Below are 27,988 nucleotides of genomic sequence, written 5' to 3' on the forward strand. Positions count from 1 at the left end.
GTAGAGGGGAGGAGGAAAAGAGACCGTACATAACGATCAAGCAAGTGGGAGATGAGGTCGTATACCACATAGACAAGATGCTTGATCGTTTAGGTGAAGTATACAATCGTGTATGAGGTCGTCTATCGTATATACAAGATGCTTGATCGTTTAGGTGAAGTATACAATCGTGTAGGAAAAAGTAAGTGATCGTCTAAACGATCGTGTAGGAAAGGGTAAGCGATCGTCTAAACGATCGTGTAGAAAAAGGGTGAGCGATCGTCTAAACGATCGTGTAGTAAAAACTAAGTGATCGTCTATACGATCGTTTAGTAAATATCGGGAGCTAAACGATCACTTAGGAAAAGGTAAACAATCATTTAGTTAATAGCACACAAAGGTGTAATCGGTAAACGATCGCTTAGTAATATCGTATATGTAAGCGATCATGCAGGCACTATCGTATAGGCACTGATTTTCTAAGCGATGACACTCTTTTTAACACAATGTCCGTGCTTCCATGCTCAACACACCATCGACTATTTATGTATCTCAAAGTGATCTTTCAATACACTCATCCGTTATTTAGAACAGAAGAGACGTCGTCCCATTTCCTTTATAATCGTCCAATGAATGTGATCTCATCATATTCATAACATATAAATAAATATCATATATTAATTATAATATTTTCCTCTACTAGATATAAATCATATTTATATCCAATTTCCTTCAAATTAATGTATCTCATACATAAAGTTAATTATATCATATTTAATTAACTCGTTTAATTATATCATATATAATCGAACTCCTTCTTATCAATTTGAACATTTCAAACTGACCCAAAAACTGACTCGCAACTTGTATCCAAGCTACCAAGGGGACCTTATGGACTTATGGCACGAAGCTCCAACGGTACGTGAATAGCTGACTAAACTCTTTAATCATGATATCCACCATTCGTTAACTACCAGGCATTCCACTAAAGACCGACAGTTGAACTCTTCTTGCTATAGATATATTTCTATGTCAATTGGATATAACCAATCATCAGTCTGATGACCCTTGACAGATGCTCGTAATTACAGCAGGCCAATTTATCATTTTGTCCATGTAATTACATCTTCCTCCTTAAGTACCACTGATCCCTCTAATGAATAATACAACATAGTCCTACTATATGTGAACACCTCTCGGACCATGAGAAGGTGCGTAGTGCCACATCGTTCAAGTCCTGGGATCAGCCCTTAAGAGAGCAATCTATCTACTCACCCCTACTTTGGGGAAGGAGTGAACTTCATCTTGTGAAGATGAGTTCCCAGCTCCCAAATCAGAAAAATCCTCAAAATGGTAGGTTTGAGTCGGCGCTCTGGCCACTCGCACCCATGCAAATCAAATGACTACTCTTAATGGTAGAAGTTCCCAACTCACTCAGGATAGAGGTCATGTTACCTATGGTCATCCTAGTGAAGTGAAGTCTCAGTCATGAACGGAGTTATATGACAAGACATTAATACTTCGAGGTCAGGTCTTATACAAACTCTTTGTATAGGACGCCCTCGCTCGCATGTCCACTACACAAATGATCAGGATCAGACCATTTGTGACAAGTCACAACATTTGTAATAATTCCACAAAACGAGTCGTGCCCGTAGTATTACCAGGATAAGGTTTCCCTTCTATGTCCATACACTACAGACTATTTTGGTTGTCATTTAAGACATGATTCACTTGTATGTCACTACATACATGCTTAAGTTACATAAAGACAACTAGGGATGTTAAGTTTATTGGTTTGTGGTAAAATAAAAAAATCTAAATGTGCAAAGTCAAGAGTGAAGTAAATATCATATATATTATACATCACAAGTGTTCGTACAAAGTTGTTTACTAACTACAGAACATGAGACTTTAGGGCACAAACCCCAACATCAACTGCCTGCAACTTTATTTCTTGTCTTCAATTCTTTCTTAATAGAGAACAAGTTAGGAAGCCCTCAAAATGAATCAACATCGAAAATAAACCGCAAAGAGAACAAGCTATAAAGCCCTAGAGACAAATCAATATTGAGATCAAGCTGCAAAGTCCTCAAGACAATTTTACTTTTTGAGAGAAAGTACCAAAGAAACATGTGCTAGAAACCATATATATTTATACTATAAATCAATACAAATACAAAGTTCATTCTATGAATTAAATTTCTCTGAAAATCTTGTCTAATGCTATCTAAGAAAGTTGATTTGCTAGATACGAGTAGATTCAAAAAATGACATTAAAAATAAAAATAATGAACCTATCACTTTCTTGTCAGTTGTCAACCTAAATATATAGTCTTATTAATTAAATACAAGAAATTCTTTCGAGAGTAGTACGTTGGAATTTACTTCTCAAATTTGAATGGTATGACGTAACAAGAAAAAAAAATCAATTTCTTAAATTACAATAATACACGTGCTTTATTTCATTTCTATGGCCGGCAAGTATGTTTTAACAAAAATCATGTGATTAATATTTAAAATAACTATCTTTAAAATGGTCTTTCGTTTTCCCTTTTTTAATGTGATTAAATCTAATGTTATTAATATTAGATGTTAAGACTTTTAGTTTTATATTTTGATTGGAGGAGCCCATTGGGTATTTGGGAACTTCTTAAAGTATGACGTGTGGAATAATCTCAACTATTTTTTATGGGTTAAATTATAATATTTACCGATTAAGGAAGTGTATTTACAATGGGTGGCAGTTTGAATATATTAATAAGTGTATCCCATGTATTAATGAAGGGTATTTAGAAAAACTTATTTTTTATTGTATATTTATCCCAAAGAACCGATAGAGAGAGAAGGATCGAGAGTGAAAAATAGAGAGAGACAAACGACAATTTACATTGTGGCAATCGACGATCGGTGATCGAAAGTATGGCGAGGCTGTGGCGGTCGATAGAGGTGAATGAGAGGAGAGGTAGAGCATGGTGGTTGGCAACAGATGATGTGGACAATAGCTCTGGTTGGTGAAAGAGAGATGGGGGGAGGGGTTGGTTGCCTGCGAAGAAGAAGTTCAATGATTTTTTTCTTTTTCTTTTTTTTTTTAATCTATTAAGTGTATCATTATGGAATATGTCAACAATATAAACCAACATAGTGTTATAAAGTATATCACCAGTATAAACCAATGTATCATTATCATGTATCTTAAAAGTATTATTAGTCAAGTGTTTAATCAATTTAAATAAGTACATTATTATCAAGTTCATCAAAGTATATCAGTCAAGTGTATCAATTAGTATACATGCTCGCATCATTATCAAGATTATAAATATTATATCAGTTAAGTGCACCAGCATTATAAATGAGTGTATCATATTATCAATTTTATCAACATTATATTAATCAAGTGTATCAACAATATAAAAAGAGTGTATCATTATCAAGTTTATCAATAGTATATGAGTCATGTGTATCATTATCAAGTATATTAGTCAAGTGTATCAAATTTATTAGCAATATAAACGAGTACATGATGGACAAATTTATCAGCAGTATAATAATCAAGTGCATGATTATCAACTGTTTCATGTATATTAGACAAATTTATCAAGTTTATGAGCAACATAAACAAGTGTATGATTGACAAATATATCAAGTGTATTAAGTGTATATCAGTAGTGAGAGCATTTGCGACATTTTACATCTTTTATATGTGGGTTGGGTTTTGTTTTTGCCATTTTTGCAAACAATAAATGTGTGGGTTATGAGCCTAATTATTTTAATTTATTTTGCCCCTTTTGCAGGCTGTCCATTAACAAATCTCTATCCTCATATATAGAAAATTATCTTATCATGGTCCCACATGGATATCATCAATTAAACTTCTTCACTATTGAATATGTCGTCAATATATGTTTTATTTTGAAAATTTAAGTAAAAATTTTCAAAATCAAACTAGAGTTGCTTGTAAATATGACAAAAATAATTAATAGCTACAAAAATATCAACCATATATTTAGTTTTTAAATATAGTTACAAACGAAGACTCAATCGAATAGTAGAATGGAAGGTGAATTGTATTTGAATAGTTTTGTTGTATCGTTATATAATATATGTAAGTTAGATTAATAATATACCTAAACATGAAGTATATAATTGATACTTGTGATTTACTAAATCAACTTCTTTTTAATTAATGGAAGTAAAAAATGAAAGAGTCCACCCAAAGTGGTAAATGGATAAACAATCGTCAAAAGTTCTTTAAAAAAAACATTCCTATACATACATCCACATATATATACACACACACACATATATATATATGCATAATGCTCAAAACTAGAGAACAAAAAGCATAGTAGCGTTCGCAACTCTAGAAGCCAGCATCTCAACTCCACGAACTTGGATCACTGTTAGCATCGCTCGACATCTAAGCGTTGAGGCACACGCTCACCAGCATCGTGATGTTGGCGCCTAAGTCTGTTTAAATTCAAATATTGGCTAATATAGAAAAGCCATTGAATTTCATACCTTATGAGTGAGGATTGGCTGTAACTTGAGAGTTCAAAAAGTAAGAGGAGTTGTTGAAGAACAATTTTAGAGTCCGAAGTTTGAATGAAGTGCTTGTGGCCTTGGTCTATCAACGAGGGAACAATCATCAGTAGTTGTCTCTTTCCTTTTTCTTCTTAAATTTTTATATGACTATAATTGTTAATTGGATAACAAATTTTGTGATCATGAATAGGTAGACTTTTAAATTCTAGAGTGTTGATATATTGAGATATGATCATGTATTGACTTAGTTGATTTGAATTATATGGATGGATTAGTTTTGAATTGCATTCCAAACATTGTTGTGATAATTGTCATCAAACGGTCCTTGATATTGTGAGGTTGATTTAATTTTTCAAATGAGTTTTTTCATCAATTAGATCTGTAATTTTGGAGTGTTAATCGAGTATGCCTGAAAATAGCTAGGAAATTAGAGAGAATTAACCATGATTATGCCTAATGTTGTATTTCATAATTGAGTGCAAGAGATCAGTTGTGTTGCATGAAAAAAGGTTGATGTTGCGAATGACAATTTGAAAATTAGCTTCTAGGTTGATGTAATTTATAAATATATAAAAAAAAAAAACAAAAACAAAAACCTGTGACAATTGACTGAATGCATAAAATAGATTCACATGATTCTAATCCCCACGTATAATCTTATTGTTGGATTCAGGAAGCAAGCAGCGAAAGTAAAACAGGATCATTAAGCATTTTAATTCATTAATTTTGGCTTTAAACTAAGCATGCTCATAAACTAAAAACATAGTTTTAACACTAACCTTTGAAGTACTTTTGATTCAAGATCTTCAACTGCAATCTCCTTGATTTCTGCTCGTGAACCACCATAAAGACTTCCCTACTATCCTCTTGGTGCCTTGGATTGAGTTGTGAGACTCAAAATAAGCTTAGATTAAGGGAATAAGGAGAGAAGGTTTATGGTTTTTCACAGTGTGAAGAACACTTCTTCAACACAAATTCTCAGCTTCAACAACGATTGCACTCTCTCTTTTCCACTCAAAATTCCAGCCTTATATTGCATGACTTTCATGCAACTAATAGCCTTACATGAATCACAGCTCATGCTTATTATTAAGCTGAAGTGAAATTCAATTGTGTGTGAGTTGCTAAGAAGGAAATGGGAAAATCCCACTTTTCCAGTTTTCCAAATTTTCTTTTATTTAAATTTTGATTTCCAAAATCAAAATTCATTTCAATTGTTTTAATCAAAAATTGAAATTTTTATTAATTTTACAATAATTCAATAATTAATTTTCTAATCAAATTAATAAATTAATTAAACAATTTTTAAATTTTATTAATTTAATATCAAATATTAAATTAATTTGTCACTAATTCCATTACCATGAATCTTTATTTATGAATTTATTATTTAAATCATATTTAAATATTAATCGATTCTCCAATTCCGTTTAATTCTAAAATTAAACATGTAATTATATCACATCTAATTACTAATTCTCTTAATTCTAATTTGAACGTTTCAAGTCAAATATTCACGCTACTCTAAGGCTAATCCATTTGTGAGCTAGTGGGGGACCTAGTGAACCTACAAATCATGGGTTCCAACGATCTGAGATTAATTGGCTAAACTCTTTGCAGTAATTAACCCTCATTTGTTAACTATTGGGTCACTTCACTAAAGCCCATAGTTGCACTCCCCTCACCATAGATATATTGTGTCCACTCAATATAACCATTATTAGTAAGTTAACCCTTCACAGGTTGTTCGTAATAACAGCTGGGTCAAAAGATTGTTTTACCCCTGAGATTACCTCTTGTTCTTTAAGTCCAACTAATCTTCTAATGAACAATTGGTTTATGATCCGATCATCAAATCGAGTCCCTCTCGGGCCAATAAAAGGGTGGGGCCCCTTGTTCAAGACTCGAAGTCAGCACTTAAGGGAACAACCTCTCTACTATCCCTGAAAGCGAGTAGGAGCGAATTCTATCTTGCACCCTATGTCCCCAGTTATCTACCCGATCTTACCCCTAAATTGGGAGGCTTATTGAGTCGGCACTGTTGAGCCAACCCTCACCTATGCAAATCTAAGGATAATCCCGAATAAACAGAAGTTCATAGTTGGCTCAGGATTAAGGTCAAGTTACCTAGGTCATCGTTTTGAAATGATCAGTCTCAAACAGTAAACAACGTTATAAATTAAGAGTGACTTAATTCATGGTTCGATCTTGTGCAAACTCATTGCACATGACGCCCCCACTCCTTATGTCATCACATGTACGAATTAGAATCACTTCGTCTATAGCACTTTACAACTCCTTGTAACAACTACAGAGTGGGGCCGCATCCGATAGTGTTACCAAAATAAGGTACCCAATATTATTCATATACTATAAATCATTTTTTACTATTTACTCGAACCTGATCCAGTTTTATGTCTCCACATAAAGTTCAAGTACTCATATAGTAGTCATGGATCTTTTTAGTTTATTGGATTTATTTCTAAAACAAAATAAGCAATTCATATATTCAATACAACTTTATTGAATCAAACTTCAACAACTTTATTGATTTCCATAATGAGTTTATTGTTTACAAACCACGAGTTTTAGGACATAAACCCAACACTTGCTCCATACTATCATATCATATACACTAATCAATAACCAACCAATTACAACATTTTATTTGTCACGTCCCTTACTTAAACATTAGCCCATTACTGGGGTAAAATCATACATGATAACCTTGAGAAGATAGCACCGAAAATGTGTTATCTTTTCCAACCTCATTCAAGCTAGTTCTTGTTAATTTAATGTTTAAATGTGCATTAATGCAGGTAATCAAGCTTAAGAGGTGGTTGGAACATTTTAGGTGCAATATTGTTTTAGATTATATTTTTTATTTGTAATATTTCGAGACGATGACGAGTCTTAGCAATATCATTCCGGCATTGAGCTAAGGTTAGTTGTGTTTTAGTCTAGGGAGTTTAGATGAACCCTTTGTGACTTTATGAGGATTTCTACACATTAATATTAATAACGTTCATCCAAGAATCTTTAATTCTTGTTTCAATCCCTTATCTTGTATGAATGATATGCATTGACAACTCGGTAATGAATGCATGGCTAATCACTAAAAGTTTATACATAATTCGTAATTATTATGTGTTGGCTGCCAAGTAGTAAGAATCGATCTATGGATGTCTGTCTTTCATTGTGTTTCCTGTGACACATAATTGGCATGTTTGATTTAGGATTAAAGAACAAATTGGTTAATTAATTAGGTGCTACTTGTTAATTAGCTTTAGCAGATTTTTTTTTTCAAACTTAATGCAAGTGTTTGGTAGAATGTGTTTCATTCTTTGTTTGTTGGCACTTTGTTAATTAGGATAAAAATCTTGTTTGATGAATTAGGATGCTTAATTCGACACTTTCACATTAGGTAGACCTATTGTTGTGAATGATTGTCTGAGTATGAAAGCTTGCAAAAGAAAATAGTCTCTAGTCTCTAGTGCAAGTGCACACTGTTAACAAGCAATAATAAGAAGTATTCCAAGTATCAAACCTAACGGAACAGATGTAACAAAAGTTCTATGAGTGAACAAGATTTTTTTTTCAAGAATGCTATTGTAAGGTAACAAAAAAAATAGTTGAGAAATGGTGGTTTTTGTGAAAATAATATAAAGATTAATGAAAATAAAGGAGGGATTCAAAAAAACATGCTTATATCCGTTGGTTGGAGAATGTAACTGATAGATCTTGAAAAGAGCTATGTTCTATATATTAATTCCCTTAATTCTATGTTAGTTGTTTGTTTAAAATGTCCATTTTGTAGGTAAAATCTAATCTAGACACTTTTGGAGTCCGTACGAGAGGTTTGAAGCTAAATGGAGCCAAATTAGACAAAAGAATCAACTAAGAAGAATAATCAATGTCAAATTACCATTCTACCCCCCATGCATAGTTTTGAATGAGAGAAATGGAGCCTAAGAATCAACTAAGAAGAAGAATCAACCAAGATGAGTTCTTCTTTCTTTTATCACTTAGCTTAGGAATCGTGCGAGATGAAAGTCTCATGCATGGTTTTGAATGAGAGAAGTATAGATATAGGAAGAGAACTTGCTTAATGAGGTTTAAGCGTGTGCAAGCTTTTCTTTTCTTTCACATATATAGAGTAGAATAGGTGGGACTCATTCCGCTCCAGTTTTCTACACTGAACAGAAGCCGCTCTAATCTAAGTTGAGGATGGGCTTCAACCCTTATACAAAGACTAAAAGGGCATAGCTCTCGTCGATTCTCATTCATTCACTATGCTCTTGGGCAATCATAACGATTCCAACTTCATGTTCCCGAGTTACAGAGAACAATCTGAACTGAGGCAATCTTTCTAGATTCGCTCCACCTTATAGCATTGCTTTCCATTGTAATTCCATTGTAGCACTTGTATGGCCCAACCCATGAGGGCCATGCAAACTTGACGTCATCCCCGCCTTCCACTGGCAGTCCCTCATGCGTGCGACACACACCTTTTTTTTCTCGTTTGTTTCAGATAATTTCTTTTAATTATCTCTCGTGAGAAAATGATCCCAAAAACAAAGGAATTGCATAGTACGAAATAACATAAAAATGGATTCATTAAAATAAAAAAATCCCATTTGATATTCAAATTGTTTCTTTTTTATTTCACATGAATCAATAAAACAGGAGAAATATTTCAATTCGGTTAGTGTATCCTATAAGGATCAGATCCTTAGAACCATACATGAGCATGTAGTCTCTCGTTCTCCGAAAATACTTGAGGATGTTCTTAACGACGATACAGTGAACAAATCCTGGATTATATTGACATCTACTAACTATCCCCACTACATAGTAGATGTTAGGTCTAGTACATAACATCGTATACATCAAACTACCAACAGTCGATGCATAGGGGATCCGTCTTATTTCCTCAACTTCTTGAGATCTCTTAGGACATTGTTCCTTAGACAATATAACTCCATGCCTGAAAGGGGAGTAAACCTCTCTTGGAGTTCTGCATTGAAAACTTAACAAGCATCTTGTTAATGTACGATGCTTGAAATAAGGTAAGCGTTCTATTCTTTCAATCTCTAAAGATCTGAATGCCAAGAATAAACTGTGTCTCTCCCAAATCTTTCATTTGTAATTGGGGTCACTTGCCAATTCTTAATTTCAGTCAGTAGACCTACATCATTCCCAATGAGTAGGATATCATCTACATATAGCACTAGAAAAACTATTGAACTGTTGATGATTCTCTTGTATACACAAGGCTCATCAACATTTTGATCAAAGCTATAAGATTTGATTGCAGTATCAAATTTTATATTCCATGATTGAGAAACTTGCTTCAATCCATAAATGGACCGATCAAGCCTTCAAATATTTTGCTCTTGACCTTGGGTTATGAATCCCTTAGGTTGCTCCATATAAATGGTCTCCTCAAGATTGCCATTAAGAAAGGTAATCTTCACGTCCATTTTCCAAATCTTATAGTCATAATATGAGGCAATGGACGGAAGGATCTGGATAGACTTCAACATGGCAACAGGGAAGAAAGTCTCCTCATAGTCGACTCCCTCAACTTGGGTATAACCATTTGCCACAAGTCTAGCCTTGAAGGTTTGCACCTTCACATTAGCACCCCATTTTCTCTTGTAGATCCACTTGCAACCTATATGTTTAACACCATTAGGTTGATCTACAAGATCCCAAACAAAATGGAAGTTCATAGACTCTATTTCGAGATCCATAGCTTTGATCCACTCATCTTTGTCAATATCCTCCATTATCTTCTTGCAAGCCCTCAACTTCTCCGTCAACTACCATAGCTAGGGTTTCTGTTAAACCCATATAACAAACAGGTGGATTCGCAACCCTCCTACTACATCGAGGCTCCCTCATCACTTGAGGTGAATTTGACCTGCTAGATGATCCAAATTCAACAACTCTTGTTGAGATATTAGGTTCTTCAACAACTCTTGTTAAAGGTTCAGTTGTTTCAGTGGAAAGTTCACTCAACACAATTTTACTGCGGGGTTTGTGCTCCCTAATGTGGTCCTCTTCTAAAAGGGTAACGTTTGTCAACATGAACACCTTATTATCCTTAGGATCATGAAGTAACCACCTCTCGTTCTTTTAGGGTAACATACAAATAGGCACAATTTTAACGAGGTTCCAATTTCTTGGGATTTTCCTCAAGCATATGTATTGGGCAACCCCAGATCCTAAAATAGTGTAAACTACCTTTACGACCATTCCATAATTCCAAAGGTATTCTAGTAACACTTTTGGACGAAACACAGTTCAAAATATAAGTTGCAGTCTGTACTGCATAACCCCAAAACGAGTCCAATAGGGAAGCATAACTCATCATCAACTGAACCATGTCCAACATGGTTTGATTTCTCTTTTCTGATACACCATTTTGCGAAGGTGTACTAGGTGCTGAGAGTTGAGATACAATTCCATGTTCTATCAAATAGTCTTGGAATTTTATATCCAAATACTCTCCACCTCGATTAGATCGAAATGTTTTAATTGTCTTATTTAATGCATTTTTAACTTTAGCCTTATAATCCTTGAACTTTTCAAGGGCTTTAGGCTTATGTTGTATTAAACAAACATACCTATATCTAGAATAATCATTAGTAAATGTGATGAAATATTCAAACCCTCATCTTGCCTTAATACTCATCAGACTATAGAGGTCTGAATATCCAAGTTCTAAGGGTTCTTTTCCCTGTGACCTTTTTCAGTAAAAGATCTTTTAGTCATTTTGCCTTCGAGGCATGACTCACATACAGGTAAAAACTTTTTTTTTTTAAACTCACTTAGAAGTTCATTCTTGACCAGTCTCTCAATCCTATTGAGATTTATGTGTCCTAATCTCATGTGCCAAAGATGGGCATTTTTCTTAGGAGAAATTTTAAGTCTTTTATTCTAAGTTACCATAGTTTTAAAAAGTTTAGTGTTTATGATGCCTTTAGTTGCTAATGATCTTAGCATATAAAGATTATTTTCCAGCTTTGCAAAACAAATTTATATACTATTCTTATAAATAAATGCTTTATTCACAGAAAAATGTAAAAATATTGTCATTCAATCAAATACTTTATAGAAATTAAGTTCCTCTTTAAATTAGGAACAACAAATAAATTTTCTAATAAAACATATCTATTCTGCAAAGTAAGCCAGAGTCCTCCCACTGCCACAACTGAGACGACATGCCTAGTTCTAACATGCATCGTCATCTCTCCAGCCTCCAATTGTTGCCAGGAACTAATTCCCTTAAATGAAAAACAAACATGGTTAGTGGCGCTTGAATCTATAATCAAAGATGAATCATTGTTCTCCAGTAAACAAGTCTCCAAAAAAAAGTAAATCATATTTACTTTGCTTGGCCTTCTTCTTTTCTGCCAAGTATTTGGGACAATTCTTTTTCCCGTGTCCCTCATGGTTGAAATGGAAGCAAATTCCCTTTGTAGCCTTGGCCTTCTTGCCCTTTTGGGCAACAGTTGGTGGGTTAACTTTGCCCTTTCCACCTTTCTTCTTCTTCCACTTTATGATGCCGAAAGAAAAAGGCACATACTTAATTCTAGAGGTTGGACCTCTATAGAACTTCTTAGAGGATGAAGCAACATTTGCCTCACACATACGTTCCTTGGTTTTCATCAAGGACTAGAAAGTTTGTAGCTCATTGAGCAAAGTGGTCAAGTTGTAGTCAATCCTATTCATAACAGCATCGCTACAGAACTGCAAGAAACTTTCAGGTAAAGATTCCAATATGAAGCTCACCTGACTGGATTCATTGATGACAAACTCATTCATCTCTGCCACGATGAAGTGAAGCATCATATTGAGAACGTGTTCTCTAAAAGATGTCCCTTCTTGCATATGGGCATTTAAGATATTTTTCATATCGTCATGCTTGAGTTATACGGACGGTTGTGCGAACATCCCCAGTAGGAACTCCATGATCTTACAGGTAGTGGTCATGGGGTCATGTTTCTTGGCCAAGACCTTAGAAAGACTTGTCATGATACACCCGAGCCTTTTCATTTGCTCTTATCCAACACTCATATGCCTCTCTAACATTTCAAGTAGCATTTTGAGCAGGAACAGGAGAATAATCCTCCATCAGGATAAATCTCAGGTCATCAATGATTAAAATTGTGTTGATTGTGTTTTTCCAAGTTGTGTAATTTTTGTCGGTAAGTTTGTCAGCAGTAAGTAAATTTAATGTTGTGAAAGTCATAATGAATTTGCTGAAACATACAAATTACTTATATTAGGATTCTAGCATTACCCAATTGAAAAACCCAATCACATTTAGCAAAATAATATAATGCACCATATGTGACATCTATTTTGCAATGATGTTTCAGTTAGTCAGGATAAAAGCCACCATAGGTGACCAGGTTCCCCTTCACTAAAATGAGACCATCTCAACCAATGTACAAAATAACTCTTTGTTACTGTGAATATCAGTCACAATTGTTCGATCTATAAATTGTTGACTTACTTAACATTTTCTTGTAACTGTAACCTCTCATTTTAGATTTTAAAGTTCTGCCCTAATGAGCCAACCATAGGAAAAACCCAAATGGGGTAAAAACTAAAGCAATTCTATCCATTTCTAGAGTTTGAGTAAAAGGTCATGCAAATGCCATCTGTAGGGGGACACAAGCAAAGGTGTCTCGAGGTCGAGTATGAAAATTTACTACAAACTATTGAGAGAGACCGAAGAATGTGTTGAACACATCCCGCTTCCACTTACTATAAACACTCGCTCCATTCACCTTGGTATTAACCTATACAAACACCATCCGTAGCGGGATACAAGCAAAGGTGCCTCGAGGCCAAGTATAGATCTCACGATGTGAACTTTTAGGGAGATACGTGAAAAGAGAAATTAAGTACCATATACCCCATTTTCCTCCCACTGATTGTTTTACCTAGGGTTAATTTGACTTAGAAAAATACGACTAATTATTTTACTAAAGGATTGTTTAAATTTGCCCAAAAATGACATTTACTTTGGATAGTTAAATAACATTGATTAATGTTCATTAAACACTTTAATAAATCTTAATCAATAATTGCATGCTTGTAACAAATCTATCTGATTCACCTTTCCAAGTTAGTTCCCAGATAGGAGTGTTCCGTTTTCGTCAGCTTAAATACCCCAGCCTAAACAGAACTAGCCTTAGACAAAAGGTCCCTTATAGATAAATTTGATACAAATTTAATCTTTTAATTAAAACCAATTTAATCCTAAACTGATTAAAAGATTAAACTAATTTCTAATCTCATTAGAAATATGATCTTAGGTCTATGTGAATTATGTTTTAAAACTATTTTTCAAAAATGATTTTAACCTAAGGTTTGCATGAAATTCTGAATTATTGATTTTAATTCTAATTTCATTTAATTATAACTTTTGTAAAACAAATGAAATAACTTAAAATCAATTATTGCATGTGAACACATATTTAGGTATATTATAAAAATTATAAAATAACCTAAGGTAGTGACATGCTTCATGCAATTCCATTTCATTACTTAATATACATAACAATTATATAATAAAGTAATGAAATTATTAATAACATACATTCATCCATACATTCAAACTATATATTATAACACTTATAATATAAATGATGCATGGCTATGTTATTAACACATGAAACCATATATTATAACATTTATATTGTATGATGCAAGAGCATACTATAAATTAAATCATGCAACTATATATTATAACATTTATAATATATATAAATGATGCATGAATAATACATAACCTATGGTAGGATTTAACTATATGGCATACATTATGACATATAAATAAAAATAAATAAATCATCTATCATATGCATAATTTAAAAAATATATATTATTGGACTGAGATTGGACTCCTAAATAATTAATTAAATTAATATAACACTTATATTAATTTAATTAATAAAAAATATCTAACTATTACAAAATTAATAGTCAACATGTACAAAACAAGTGAACCGGATCGCCCAGCACCCCAACCAGCCATGAAATGCTCGAACCAAGCGAACCAGACACGAACTAATCGAGCCACAAACCGAACCGCACGTGAACTAGTTTGTTCTTTCTATCTCGAAGCATTGCAATGTTGTGACCTAGCATTATAACGCTATGGAAAGAACATCCCATTCCATCCATTCATAGCATTGCAACGCTAGGGCACAACATTATAATGCACTATTATACAGAAGTCACTGTACAGTTCCAAATTCAATCATAATTCCTCCAAATTTGGCTTTGATTTCTCTAGAAAGTCACCGGATGATCACGAACAATATAGGACATTGAATTACATACTATATAACTTATTAATGCCCAAAACACAGAGCCCTTACAAATCAGAATTTGTAAAAAAAATATAAAGCAGAGAAAACAAAGATCCAGTCCCATAAACATCCAAAATTGTAAACATTTACATTCATAATCAATCATCCAATGAAAAATATACAAAATGATATCCACCATTAGGTCTGTAAAATTAATTCTAGAAAAAAATGAAAAATTGGGACAAAAAACTACCGCTCTGATACCAATTGAAGGAACTGTGAAGTTCTATAGCGGAAGCGAGGATCGACCCAATTTTCAATTTTTTACAGAACATAAATTTTACAGAACCAAAAACAGAAAATTATGCATTAATTCTAAAATTTACAACATGCATAAAATAAAGATGAAGTGAAGAATAAATCATACCTTTGATGAACACAACAATTTCTTCACTGATTCCCCTTCTCCACAATCCAGTCATGAATTCTTCAAAGAGAGCACCACAACGAGAGCTTTTCTGTATTCTCTTTAAGGATAAGAATAACATGAATGTGTGGGCTCTGTATATTTTGGGGAGAGAGAGGGTAATTTTAAAGGAAAAATTATCTTGTGTGTTATTGGAGAATCCCAAATAGAGATTTTAAAAAAGAAATCTTTTGAGAAGAAATAGAAAATGAGAGATACTGAGAAAACCACCTAACACCCACTTCCCATTCTCTACGTGGGATGAAGAGAGAATAAAAGGGAGGGAAATTATTTCCCTCCCTTTAAATTTAAAAATTAAATTAAATTAAATTAAATTTAAATAAAATTATAGAAATTGCTCGTAAGTCTAGCTAGGCCAAAATTATCATTTTGCCCCTGTAGTTATATTTAACTCCTTAAGTACAATTGATTCCTCTAATGAAGAATAAGTCATAGTCCAACTATGACCAAACCCTTCTTGGGCCAAGAGAGAGTGTGGTGCCACATTGTTCAAGCCTTAGAATCAGCCTTTAAAAGAGTGATAACTTGTAGAAATACAAGTTATTTATGCTGTTTTATTTAGATATTGCGGCTAAAAGAAAGAAAAGTTGTGTCGATAGTATAGAAATTGGCTAAGAAATGCGAAAATTATAAAATGTCGTCAATACACCCACTAACACCATTGCGATGGTAGAATAGAATATTTCAGTTTCCGTTTTGCAGGAAATCAGTCACCGCATGCGTTCATGGCTCAAAGACGAAATAAACAACGCATCTACGTTGCATTGCGCCCATCAATCGAGAACAAAGAAATGATCAACGTAATGACAGCGTATGTGACAATCGATCAAGAGCTTTAGCGATCAACGCAATTTCAACCGCATGCGATAATAAAAAAACAACACCACATGCGGTGATAGATTGAAGATGTAAAGAGCAACGCATCTGCAGAAGATTCTGACAAGTGTACAGCTTTCAGTTGTGCATTTCTAATGGGTTGATTGCGTAACAGAAGGAATTTCTCATTCCGCCATTTCAGGAACTACCATAACCATACAGTGGGGACCACACATTCAAAGAGCCAAGCCTCGCCTATAAATAGCTTCTTCAAATTCACTGAAAAACATACATGAATACATAGAGACGTGCATATACCGATTCCAAGAGAGAGGCTGGTCTGAAGCGACTGTCCAGAGTAGATCCGAGAGAACCACGAGACAAGGCCGAGAGGTGAGTTTCCGAGCAAAGAATCCTTCCAATTCCCGTAGCTAAAGCTCTGTGCGAAGGTCAATTCTACCAGGAAAGCAAGCCTGAGAGGGAAGCTTTCCTCTCCACCACTTCCACACGCCGGCAAGCACAATCTCAGTTCGAAAACTGTGTCAAGACGTTGAGACTCTTTCTATATTTGTTTCTAATCTCTATTTCATCATCTGTATTCATCTCCTCTAATCTTTCATTCACACCATGTATCAAACGCTTAATCTTAGAATTAAATGTTATGATAATCACCATTGTCATCTCTCTGTCTCTTTCCGTACATCCATAATCCATTTTCTCGATGATGTGTTCTTAATCCCATGGGTAAATAGCAAGAATTAAGCAAGTAAGTAATTTGTGTTAAGGAAATAATTAAGTTTAACTAAAGCATGCTCGAAGGCATCTTCATCTGTGAGAGCAGAAGTGAAGATGTTATTCCACCTATCGAGAGAAGGTTGGAAGAATGCGTTAACTAAAGCGAGAAGTATTTCCAGAGATGGAAACAACCTTGCGTTCATCATGTTCATCCCTGTTTCACCATAAAGATATGGGAACGTGGCCGATCACCGAGAGGTGTACACCAAGGGAAAGTGGAACCTTAGTTGCATCTTTAACGCAATTGACAACTTGCGATGTTTTTACTATTTACTCTTTATCTTTTTGCTTCATTCATAAAGACTTACCATCACATTCATTGACTCTTTGTACGACTTCACAGTCAGTTCTCGACCTCAGTATCATGTATCTTGTATCGTGTATCATATTAGTTTAGGATTTATTTTATTTTTACTTTCACCGCAATTTATATTTCGATATAAACCCACATTCTTTATTCATCGTTAAAAACCGGTTGCATGTATCTCAAGCCATGTGTTAGAGTAGATAAAGATAAAGAACTTGAGCGCATATTTAGCACATCATTCATTACATTCACAAGTCATGCGTTAATGTAGATAAAGATAAAGAGATCAATTTTATGTCATCAAGTTTATGACGCCGTTATCGGGGACATAGACTTGTTCGTTCATTCACATTCATATTTGTTCACATGCTTAAAGATATAAATTATATGTCATCAGGGAGCAATTTATCTACTTTCCCAGACGTTAGAGAATGAGTGAATTTCGTCTTATGTAGCTGTGTTCCCAACTCACCAATCAAATGAATCCTCAAAATGGTAGGCTTATTGAGTCATCGATCTAGCCACTCTCACCCATACAAATCAAAGGGCTACCTTCATAGGCAAGAGTTCACAAGTCAATGTCACCTATGGTCATCCTGGTGAAATATAAGTCTCTATTAGGAACAACGTTATATAATGACACTAATCATTTCGTGGTCCGGTCTTATACAAACTTATTTGTATAGAATACCCCCACTCACATGTCTCTACATGAATGATCAATATCATATCATTTGTAGCACTTTACAACAATTGTAACATCTACAAAATGGGCCATATTCGTAGTGTCACAAGGATAAGGTACCTAGCCTTATCCCACCTGTACGTCTCTACATATATGTTTAAGTTACAGATAATAACATTGGATGTTAGTTTATTGGTTTGTGGATTAATGCTACTAAATATTGAATAAAACATCTCATATTAAATAAATAAAATGTTTGTATATTACAATTACAAACTACAGGATCCATGAGATTTAGGGCATCAACCTCAACAGTCTCCACATACAGTTCAAGACTCATAAGGCAGCTAAATGTTAGTTTATTGGATTTAGGGTTATTAAGATAAAAATAGACAAACAACAAAAATAATAACATTTATTGAATTAGCATCTATAACTCTTTATTGGTAACGGTCAATTAATAACATTTACTATCTATGAGTTTTAGGGCATAATCCCAACAAACTCTCACTTGAACTAAAACTCTAGTTAGTGGGTTATACACAAAATCATAATCTAAAATGCGGGATTATTGTAAATAAATACAATAAACTAGGGCATCCATATACCTATTACACATCTCCCACTTGCCTTAGATTATAAACTAGGGCATCCATATACTTTCTAGATGACCCTCAAACACTTTAGCTGAGAGAGATCCTTTGTAAATGGATCAGCAATGGCTATTGCGCCACTATTGCCATAGTATAAGGTCACAGGCAAGTCCTTATTTGTAACCATTCCAAATCGCATAGGAACTCCTTGAGCCAAATTGCTTCTTTTTCTGCTTCACGAGCAGCCACATACTCAGCTTCCACAGTGGAATCTGAAGGGATTGAATCCCGAGCGGAAGCGTGTGATCGCCTTACAATTTTGTTTTTGATTTTATATAAACAAAATACGGTATAAAAATAATAATATAATGGATAAAAAATCAAGATTAACATGCATTTAAGAGAAGAAAAGAGGGAAGAGCTAAACCTTACCTTTGTAAATTCCCAAATTCTTCATGATTCCCTTCGTGTCTTCTCCGGAACGTCTCTTCAATGATCAAGAGACACCACCATAAGTGAAACCTTGTTATTCTCTAGGATCTCAAGAATTGGATGTGTGGTCTCCAATACTTAGAAGAGGAAGAAGAAGTAGTAGAGAAAAGAAGAAAGATTTTATAAAAACTATAGGTTAAAATTAATATGAATATTATTCATAATATAGTTTATATACATAGTTTATATTATAGTTTATATACATCACTCTGTGTGTTTGTATAAGATATTATAACACATATAATATAAACTATAGTTTATATTAACTCGATGCATATAAAAACTATAGGTTAAAATTAATATGAATATTATTCATATTAATACTATAGGTTTTATGAGATATCATAAACTATAGTTTATATTATATGTGATATAATATAAACTATAGGTTATAAGTTATATGTGATATAACCTATAGTTTAATACGCATATAAATTAAAGTAGTTAATATATATTAAATTCAAATTTTGAATTTGAATTCAAATATAATAACTCCCTCTGGGAGTTATTCTCTCAAAATTAATTAAAATGAAAGGGGGGTTATTTTTGGGAGGGAAGTGTACGTGCAAATTTTGTTTTTTTCACAAATATCATCATCTTCTTCATTCTCTCTTATTCTCTTTGTGATTTGTGCTCTCTCAACCAAAAATCTCCCTTCACCAAAATTAATCCAACCGAGCCCACACCTTGATTTTCACCGTGACAATAATGAGGAAGATGTCGTGGTAGTGTCCTCTTCATTTCTGTTGTGTTCGTGGTGGTGCTAATTTCAGGAGATTGAGAGAAGTAGTGTTCATATTTGTGTTGTGGAAAGTATGCGAGAAGACGGTGTTCTTGAATGGTGAGTTTCTCTTGATCCCTTCTCCTCTATGTTAATTTTATGAAGAGAAGCATGCTTAATTATTTTGTTTATCGCATGTTTCCATCACTCTGTGTGCTTGATGTTCTGTAAAACGAAATTTGGACACAACAACAGTCAAGTGCTTTCGCTTTGAGGAATTCAAAATTCCTTCAAAATCTTACTTCAAAAATTAATTTTTAAAATATAAATTTAAACTAAATTAATGCAACTAATATATTAGTATAATGAATCAAAGCAAATCACTAAGCATACAATTTCATATCAAAATAATTAAATGTTTAAACAAAAGAGTAGAGAAAAAGAAATAAAACCGATAATTTTTATAGTGGTTCAAAATCTTTACTCAACTCCCTAAGACTCCTTCATAGGTATTTTTATTGCACAAATTCTCTTAAAGGTGAGAATCAGGATTCAAAAGTCAAACCATAATCGATCCTTTTGAAGGTTTAGAATCCAACCTATTTTGATCTCTTTCAACAGATTCAAGATCAAACCACTACAAATCCTTTTTTCGGGTTCAGGATTAAACCACTATTATCATGTTCTGTTTTGGGTTCAAGATTAAACCACTAGACTCAATCTTAAGGTGCTCCATACCTTATTACAAAGTCCTAATGAATTGATTAATTTGTATTCCCACAAAAAGAAAACTCTCACAAGAGTAAATTATACAAATTTGACAACTAGTAAGCACTCCACAAATTTTTTCGCAAAATAAAAATAACCAAGATCAATAAACTTTGAGAGATTTAAGAATTTTAGGCATTTTTTTGGAGCAAAAGAGATGAAAAAGAGCTTGCTGGAAAATTGTTTTGGAGAGGTAAGGAAGAAGATGAAATTTTGGCTAAATTATAAATTTGAAGAATTTAAAAATAGCCATTAGATCTAGGTCAAAAATGATGAAGGGTGGAGATTAAAAGATGAAATTTTGGAAAGAATCCAATTTGAAATTAAGGAGAGAAAATTAAATTTATTCAAATTTTCCATCTATGCATGCTTCAATTATTTAAAAAATTTAAGTAAATCTTTTATCAAAATAATCACTTTCTAAAATTTATTTTAAGAAAAACTTTGAAGGTGTCATGAGTCATAATTTGAGTAGTCCAACTCATTTGATTATTTCTCCACGTGTATACTATCTCTTCATTTCATGATTGGTTTGTGTGTGCCATGTCATCACAAATAGGATCTTTCTTTCAAATATTTTTATGGCTATAGTTTCTTCGTTTGAAATCCGATTTGAGTGAATTAAAGTGTGTAGGAATCATCTCTCCGACACATATGCTATAAAACTTTAGAAACAAAAAAAATCATCAGTAAATAAGTGTTTGATATCATTAAAATATATGGCATGATTGAAGCTCATAAAGTTAACAAAAATCATCTTCAATGATCATCTTCGATTACCACCTTCATGCGATCAACTCTGACGACCAACTCTAGACTCCAACAACCACCTTCGACGAAAAACTCCGGTGACTTACTCTGTCACACCCCTTTCCAATTCACCCTCTAAAACCAAAAGGGGACATGATGGCAGCAGTTACCGACCTACTTGCTAGCACTTACTGCCTAACTTAAGTGAAACCTGCTTAAAATCCTTAATATGCAAAAACGACTTAGCAGTAAAATCATCTATAACTTTAACCATCCAAAACAAACTAAATACAATTCCGAAAAGACAAAAAAACAAATGTCCAACGAATAGTACAAGAACGAAACATGGGTCCCAAAATAAAACCCACAAAGTCCCAGACTCTCTCAAAATATTTGTATATCAAACAAGCTTAACCTAAGCTTCTTCCTTCCTAACTAAGCATTGAGTGGCAAGCAGTAGTGGGTTCAACCGCAAGGAAATTGGCCGCTACCTGAGACAAGGAAAACATTTGAAAACAGTGAGTTGGTTGCCCAGTGAGTGACTCATAGAAATACAGTTTGTCTCAAGCCTTTCATATACACTATTGTAAACAAATAAACATGTTGGAAATAATCTCAAGCAACTTACTGAAGGAAATCGAACACGAGGATTTCCATGAGCAGCGGAAAAATCATTCCAAATTACAATCATATATGAACTTTACAATTACAGTCATAAACAGAAACATACGGTTATGCATTAAATATAGAAATTACAACATACTACTACAAATGATCAAGGAAAAATGCTACACACATTTGTAGACTCATCGCTAAGCTCCTTGATCACAAATGCTTGAACATAGCAACACATAAACCTCGAACGCTCGCCCAACACGATCGCTATACTGCACGAACACTGCACACTTGAACTCAGCGATCGCCTAGGTTGCGAACACCCCAACAACACGAATGGCCTCCACAGAACCTCGACAGTGTCAAGTTGAGTATGACACCACCAAGAAGGCTACCTTGGTATTCTAGGTGTGAGAATCCAGAGGGTGGGCTCTGTATGAACTTGGTTTGAGGTAGAAGACGGAGGAAACAACAATCGTGTAAACAATTGAGCAAGTGGGAGATGGCTGAACCTATCGTATAGGTTGATGCCCAATCGTTTAGGAAAAGCTAAGCGATTGTCTAGAAAAAGCTATGCGATCGTTTAGCAAAAGCTGTCGCTTAGTAAATCCTATTTACTTGACAACTTTCATGAGATTATTTTCGAGAGAAGAAATCTCAAATTCACAAAATCTCTTTTACAAAATCGGGGAAGGAGTGAATTCCATCTTGTGTAACTGAGTTTCGAGCTCCCAAATCTGACAAGTCCCCAAAAAGATAGACATGTTGAGTTGGCAATCTGGCCACTCTCACCCATACTAATCAAAGAACCGCCCTCAAAGGCAGAAGTTCCCAAAATACTCAGGATTGAGGTCGTTCACCTATGGTCATTTAGGTGAGATGTAAGTCTCTAGTATCAACGGTGTTATATATAGAGTCTAGTCATCTTATGGTCCGGTCTTATACAAACTCTTTGTATAGAAACCCTCGCTCGCACGTCTCCATATGAATGGTCAGGATCTACCATATGTAGTAGTTTACAACACTTGTAAACCTCTACAAAGCGAGCCGTATCCGTAGTGTCACCAAGGTCAGATATCCCATCTTAATCCTTATACTACAGACCTATTTAGGTTATCATTTAAGGCATGATTCACTTGTATATCACATATACATACTTAAGTTTATATAAGATAGCCATGGAGCTTTGTTTATTGGATATGAGTAAATGCTAGAATGAAATAACAATTATTTTATTCATCAAACAATGTGTATCATTACAAACAACGAGACTCCGGGAGAATTAGGACACCAATCTCAACACTTACATAGTATCATACATTAATCATAACATCATAATCAAACATACTGTCAAACCTTAGTTGAGAATGAGCATTCGTAGCTCAAGCTCCAAACGTCCATTCGTGGTCGTGAGACCCATACTTCAGTCCTGTTATAAAGACTGTGGCTAGGAGACCCATACTTCGACCTCTCATATAGAACTACCTACGTGCACGTGGAGTATACTAAGTACCGTCAACACCTTAGGTACTTAGGTATCTAGTTTATTAGAATCATAACATTCATAGAAGATTTGAGTATCATAAGCTTTAGGCATAGCACTTACCTAGCTTCTGCCATAAGCGCATTATTACAATTCAACATGCATGCTTCGCAAATTATAAACATGTAGTTTGTAATACTCTTTCATTCAATCTTAACATGCGCTAGGATTAGTAAAAATCATCTAAATGACTTAAAACATCATGCTTAAGAAATGTCATGAATCCTTTAAAACATAAGTATAAACTTTAGTTTCTTGGAAAACCCATGAACACTAGCATGAAATTCATTTGGAACGCATGTTCCTTTTATATACATATTTTTTAAAATATTTAGTCATTCACGGATTTTTAGGCTTGAACTTCCTAAGCTTGGTAGGCCTCTCTAATGAACATAGCTCCTACACATAAAAGAATAAGAGTGTAGTTATTACTTTGGTCTCCCTTTTGACACTACTCTTTTAATCAAGCTCATACTTAGCAAGAAGTTGCATGTTCCTCTAAAATTTCAAGATTCAAATTCTAACACTAATAACTTGAAAACTAGGACTTATTTTAAGAAGGTTCCTTTTCCAAACATGCTCAAAATTTTGTTGACTAGGTTACCTCAAAGTTTCAACGTAAAACTCCTTGTGGTTTAACCTGGGCCTTCAAATCTCTCCCGAAAGCCCTATATTGCAACTTCCCTACTTGAACAAAGATTCTAGGTTTAACTTCCAAAATAGGTAACTCAAACCCCAGACCTTATCTTACACAAGTTTCTTCTACAAACTTGCTTGAAATGGTGTTAAAGACAATATCTTAAAATTTCAGCTTGAAACTCCAAGTGGTTCGGTCTAGATCTACGATTCTTCGTCGAGTGCCCGAAAATGCCTTTAAACAAACCTTTGACTCTTCCTTCCTTCTCCGACCCTTTTTCTAGTGAGAACTCCCTTCCAAAAGGCTCAATTTCAGAAGCTAGACTCATAAAGCTTTCCAACAGTACCAAGTTCATCTGGTTTGCTCGAGGAAATCGTCTAAAATAAGCTCTTGAATTTCTCTTCCTTTTTTATACTACTGTCCAGCCCTTTTGCATGAAATCTCCTTAAGCCACCTCACTTACTAGTAGACATTAAGAGCCCAGATTAAGCCATCTATTCGAATTACTAAAAGAAAAGTTTAAAACCGAGTGTTTCGAATAAACTCGATCCTCGATGGAAAAACTCAATGGAGAAGGGATATTACTCAATGGAAAATTCGATGGCTCTCTGTTGAATACTCGATGAGACGGACTCGATACTCGATGGGATACTTGGTGTTGGATGGTTTGCTCGACGCACGTTCCTTACTCGATCTCTCGTACTCGACGTGCGACCCTTCCTCCCTTATACTCGATTCTCGATCCTTCCTCGATCGCTTACACTCAATGCTCGACCCTTCCTCGATCGCTTATACTTGACGCTCGACAGCATTTACTTGATGCCTGCCTTATGATTACTCGATGCTCAATCAACCCTCTTCACGACCAACACTTAGCCAAAAATTCTATTTGCAAGGCTAGATTAGTAAGTATCCGACAGCTAAGCTCCCATACTTAAACATTTTCCTTCTTCAACTTATCCTTTACCTCAAAACTCATAGTTTAAATCTAACTTAAATATTTAACCACAAAACTTTGCTTAACTCAAAAAATAAACATAACTAAAAAGGGAAAGTAAGGTGCGGGTTTTACATACTCCAATACCATCTTCATGTGGGATTGGTGTCTTAAAACTCTTATAATCTCATAGTTCAAACTTGTATAAACAAATTGTTATTAATAAAATAAAAGTTATTTTATATGTGCATTAACTCAATCCAATAAACTAAGATCCTAGGTTATTTTATGTAGCTTAAACATATATGTGGTGACATATAGGTGGATCATGTTTAAGTAATAACCTAAATAGTCTGTACTATATGGATAAGGTTGGATACCTTATCCTGGTGATACTATGGATATGACTCACTTTGTAATTGTTGCAATTGTTGTAAAGTATTACAAATGATCTAATCTTGGTCATTCATGTAGAGACATGTGAGTGGGAGTATCCTGTACAAAGAGTTTGTATAAGACCGGACCACGAAATGATTGTCTCTCTTTATAACGTCGTTACTTGAAGAGACTTACATTCTACTAGAATGACCATAGGTGACTTGACCTTAATCGTGAGTGAGCTGTGAACTCCTGCCTATGAGGACAGTTTTTGATCTACATGGGTGTGAGTGGCTATATTCATCTATTCAATATGCTTATCATTTTGGGGATTCGTTTGAAAAGGGAGCTGGGTACTCAACTACAGAAGATGAAATTCACTTCTTCCCATTATTAGGGTAAGTAAATGAAATATTCCCTTAAGGATTGATTATGTGTCTTGAACAATGAGGGCCCTCACCCTTTCATTGGCTAGAGAGGGTTCTAGTTATAATGGGACTATGGCTAATTGTTCATTAGAAGGATAAGTGGTGCTTAAGAAGTTAGATGTAACTATAAGGATAAAACAGTAATTTTGATCCAGCTGTACTTACAAGCAATTTGTGAAGAGTCAATGCATTGTTGATTGGTTAAATCTAATAGACACAGAAATATATCTACAGTACAAAGACTGTAGTTGTCGGTCTTTAGTGGAGTAATCGACAGTTAATGAATGGAGATTAATTTTAAGGAGTTTATTAATCTCGTATCATTGAAGTTTCTAATCTATAGGTCAGTAAGGTCCCCTTATTAGCTCAATAATGATTAATGAGAATCAATTAATTTTGGATTAATTTGAATTGTTTAAATTAATTAAAGGAAAGTAATTGTGTGAGATACAATTAATATAATGTATGTGGATACATTATATTATAAAGTTTAATGAGAGATAAATATTTGAATATGATTCATGTATTTAATATATGAATGAGATTCATATAAAACTATATATTAAAATTAATATGAATATGATTCATATTAAAACTACACAGTTTGATGAGAGTGATTGTTATTTAAATATGATTCAATTAATAATTATACAAATGAGATTCATATAAAAACTATAGGTTAAGATTAATGTGAATTTTGATTCATATTAAAACTATAGGCTATTAGAGAGTATAGTTTGAATATGATTCAAACACATGGCATTTATATTATATATGATATAATATAAAGTTTTATGTTAATATAAAGTTCTTTAATTTAATTATATTAAAATCAATTTTTAATGTAAATTAAATTAATGGGAGTTATTCCATCGAATTGATGGAGGAGTTATTGGATGAACACCCCCCCCCCCCTCCACATACAGATAACCAAAACAGAGGATTTTTTATGATAGTACGTGAACTTTTTTGTTGAAGTTAGTCTCAGTATATTGGTCCCTCCCTCTGTAACATCTCTCAAGATATCTCTCTTCGTCCCTAACCAAAAATCATAGGTAAGGCCACACATTCTACCTTTGGTTCTCTCCTTGAGGATAGCAAGGAAGACTTCTTGGTGGTGTCCAAGACGCAAGGTGTTGTTGCATTCGTGCATGAGGTGTTCGAATAGAAGAGAAAAGATCATGACCACCGAAGAGGAATTCATGAAGAAAGGTTCTTCAACAGTTAGTTCCCTTTCTCCTTTTCTCTCTGTAATTTATGTTGAAAAGCATGCTTTGGTTTATGATGCTTATCCTTTCTTTCTTTATTCTTTATTTTAAAGAGTTCCAAATTAAATTCTAAGACACGAAGGTGTAGTACATTTTCGATGTGGGAATTCCAATCCCTTTAATTAGTATCAGAGCCAAGTTGTGTCTTTAGAACTTAAATTCAGAGAATTGGTGGGTTGTTTCAATGCATTTTGAATGTATAGATGGTTTGCACTTTGGATGTTTCAGAAATTGACATGTAGATTTACCGTTTTAAAGTGTTTAAAGTGTTAAGGGCCCAGTGTTTTAGGCAATTAACTATTGCTATCAAGTCTGTAAGTCCATGTCAATCGTGATATAAGAGTTGTTAAGGAGAACGGTGCGAATTGGAGCAATTTTGGCCAAGGAGCGAAGCAAGATTTTTGCTTCTATGTTTAGAGCGTAACGGGCAGCATAATTGTGTCGTCCTTTACGCTATCACACAGAATGGTCAGCATTATTACGCTGCTTGGACTATAATGCTACGCTACAAAAACTTTGAGACCAGTGTAATTACGCTCTTGGCAACGTATCGTTATGCTATGGTAACTTGGAAACCAGCGTAACTACGCTGCCAACGAGCGTCATTACGCTTCGAGTTGCTCTCATGTGCATGCAAAGGGCTAGTAGATCATGGGTCGAGGCTTGGGCGGTTTCTTGAAGTAGTTTTTTCATGTAATTTTATTGTTTTTTAATTAATTAAATTAATATAAGTTTTATATTATTTTAATTAATTTCTTAGGATGCCAATTTTTGGTCCAAAGTTATTGTTTTATTAATTTATACATTTGATGTATGATTTATTTATTATATAGCATAATGTACACCATATAGATTTAAAATCCCACCAAGGATAAACATATTATCATGCATCATTTTTAATATGAGTGTT

The sequence above is a fragment of the Benincasa hispida genome, chromosome 5 (assembly GCF_027475165.1).
Source record: "Benincasa hispida cultivar pf3 chromosome 5, pf3_genome.v1.1, whole genome shotgun sequence".
NCBI classification, from domain to species: Eukaryota; Viridiplantae; Streptophyta; class Magnoliopsida; order Cucurbitales; family Cucurbitaceae; genus Benincasa; species Benincasa hispida.